The sequence below is a fragment of the Phalaenopsis equestris genome, unplaced genomic scaffold (genome assembly GCF_001263595.1).
Source record: "Phalaenopsis equestris unplaced genomic scaffold, ASM126359v1 Scaffold001013, whole genome shotgun sequence".
In the NCBI taxonomy this organism is placed as follows: Eukaryota; Viridiplantae; Streptophyta; class Magnoliopsida; order Asparagales; family Orchidaceae; genus Phalaenopsis; species Phalaenopsis equestris.
The window spans coordinates 41,337-44,507 of NW_018165452.1; the positions used below are offsets into that span (position 1 = coordinate 41,337).

Consider the following 3,171-nt stretch of genomic DNA (forward strand, 5'->3'; position numbering starts at 1 on the left):
GATTCTACTTGTGTTAAGAAAGGCAGAGGTAGACCTAGGAAGACTTGGGCTTATTTATTAAAAATGATCTTAATTTACTAGAACTAAATGAAAATATGACACTAAATAAAACGCAATGGAGAAAAAGGATTCATGTAGCCGACCCCACGTAGTGGGATTAAGGCTTTGTTGTTGTTGTTGTTGTTGTTGATGCATTTAGAGCTGCACTTGCACAATGTTGTATGCATTGTCCATTGTTTTCCCGTCATGTTCAATCAATTCTATCATAGCATCATTGCTCTATAATTTTGATGCTTCTATTTTATAAAATGAGAGATGTTTGAATAATTTTTAATACATTAAAGACATTTTGATCTAGGCCTTTGTTGATGTTAATATTTTACATTGTATCAAACATGGAGTATAGAAGGATTTCAAAATGCTCCTGGAAGGAGAAAAACATTTCGACTATGCTGATGCATAAACATGAAACCGACGAGATTATATTTCATAGCAATTCATAATGATTGGTGGGTATAAAAAATCTGAAAAAAAAAATATTAGCCATGAAAAGGAAATTCAAGTACATGTCAAAACAAACTCCATATATTTAATTTAGGAGTAATTGCATGCAATTAGAAATTCAAGTATTTTCTTATTTCAGTTGGTTTACATCAAGAATCAGCTTTAAGCTTAGATCTTTTTGTTTTAGTTATGGATATTTACAGAAGAATGTGCCCTGGTGCATGCTTTTTGCTAATGATAGCCTTCTAGTGGATAAAACTAGGGAGAGAGTTTAAAGGAAAAAAAAAACTAGATTTATGGACATCAACTTCACAATCTAAAGGCTTTCGTTTGAGTAGATCTAAAACTGAATGCATGGAATATAATTTTAGTAGTAGTAGATCCGGCGCGGGGAGAGGGGGGGGTGTTGTAACAATTGGCAACTAAGTCAATAATGTGTAATGTTTTAGATATCTCAGGTCTATTGTTCAAAGTGATGGTGATATAGATGGGGATATAGATGATGATATATAGATGGGGATGTTATTAGTAGAATTCAAGTTCGATGATTGAAGTGGAAGAATGTATTTGGTCTATAGTGTGATAGCAAAATACTGCTTAGAATTAAAGAAAAAATTTATAAGATGATGGTAAGATAAGCAACGCTTTATGGCGCAAAATGTTGGCCTGTAAAAGAGAAACATAGATTGTTGCCTAGATGAGAATGTTTTAGGTGGATGAGTGGCTTTACACTGACAAAATGAGAAACAAATATATACGTGAAAGGGTTGGAGTAGCTTTAGTGAAAAACAAGATTAGAGAGAGTCGACTTAGATGGTTTGGTCACATTAAATATTGATCATATAATGACCATATTAGGAGAGTTGATGTTTTAAATGACTTATGCAAAGAAAGATTGAGATAGATACAAAAAGCCTTGGGCATGTAGCATAAAAAATTATCTTAATGTATTAGAATTGAATGAAAATATAATACCCAATAGGAAAAAAATGAAGAAAAAAGATTCATGTTGTGAACTCTACTCTGCAGGACAAAGGTTTGCTGCTGTTGTTCTTGATACTTACATGCATATTTAATAAATGCAAACCAGCTTCACTAATCTTAAATCTATAATTCTATAACAAAACTTAAAGATAAATAACTTCTATATGTTATTTCCAATAATTTAGGAGTCATTAAGAAAAGAAAAAAAAATATTGATTATATCTAAGTCAATAAAATGTGTAATGTTTTAGATATCTCAGCTCTATTGTTCAAAGTGATGGTGATATAGATGGGGATATAGATGATGATGTATAGATGGGGATGTTATTAGTAGAATTAAAGTTCGATGGTTGAAGTGGAACAATGTATTTGGTCTATAGTGTGATAGCAAAATACCGCTTAGAATTAAAGAAAAAAATTATAAGATGATGGTAAGATCCGCAACGCTTTATGGCGCAAGATGTTGGTCTGTAAAAGAGAAACATAGTGTTGCCTAGATGAGAATGCTTTAGGTGGATGAGTGGCTTTACACTGACAAAATGAGAAACAAATATATACCTGAAAGGGTGTGAAAGGGTTGGAGTAGCTTTGAGTAGCTTTAGTGAAAAACAAGATTAGAGAGAGTCGCCTTAGATGGTTTGGTCATATTAAATATTGATCATATGATGACCCTATTAGGAGAGTTGATGTTTTAAATGACTTATGCTAAGAAAGATTGATATAGATACAAAAAGTCTTGGGCATGTTGCATAAAAAAATTATCTTAATGTATTAGAATTAAATGAAAATATAATACCCAATATGACCAAATGAAGAAAAAAAATTCATGTTGTGGACTCTACTCAGCGAGACAAAGGCTTGTTGTTGTTGTTCTTGGTAATTACATGCATATTTAATAAATGCAAACCAGCTTCACTAAATCTATAATTCTATAACAAAACTTAAAGATAAATAACTTCTATATGCTATTTCCAATAATTTAGGAGTCATTAAGAAAACAATAAAAAAATAATGATTATATTTAAAAACAATGAATGTAATAGAAATTAAAATTTCAAAGCTTTACTTTATTATCTTTTAGAATTCAGGAATCTTTTATATTTTCATTATGCACAAAGATTATATCAAGCCTAACAAACAAAATTACAAACCTCTAATTCTCTTTCTGTTGCCTCCTTTCGGAGAAGTTGAATACTATTTTGAGCATTCTCTAGTTCAGATAGGTTTTCCTTAAGTTGCCTGCAAGGAAATAAAAATTCATCATTAGCGACAACTTGTAATACAATAAATTAAGATGAAAAAGCCTATGAATCTAACCAAAAGAGGGAGAAATTAAGATGAAAAAGCCTATGAATCTAACCAAAAGAGGGCGAAATATACACTTTCACTTACATTATGCACATTCTTAGAAGTTTTAATTAGTATAAATATGTTTTCTTTTGCTATTTCATAGGGATTGTTTCGTAATTTAGGATCCTAGAGGTTAGAAGGGATACAATTCTATTTATACCAAACCCTTAAGAGAGTGAGGGGACTATTTTGGGATTGAGTTTTATTTCTAATTTCTTAAAATTGGTAAAGAATTTCCTATTTTGATGTTGGATTTTCCAAGTTTGGAGAGGAGAGAAGGGGAAGCTGTGGTGAAACTGACTCAAGTTCTATTTGGGACAACTACAATTGTTT

General features: G+C 31.1%; 1 protein-coding gene across 1 annotated transcript in view; it reads right to left on the minus strand.

The window, feature by feature from the left end:
- LOC110032706 (kinesin-like protein KIN-12E) overlaps positions 1–3,171 on the minus strand; it is a 10,260-nt gene that overhangs the window by 5,227 nt on the left and 1,862 nt on the right. The window contains exon 2 of the mRNA XM_020736421.1: positions 2,640–2,727. The gene's annotated coding sequence lies outside the window, so the exon portion shown is untranslated. The remainder of the gene's footprint in view (positions 1–2,639; positions 2,728–3,171) is intronic.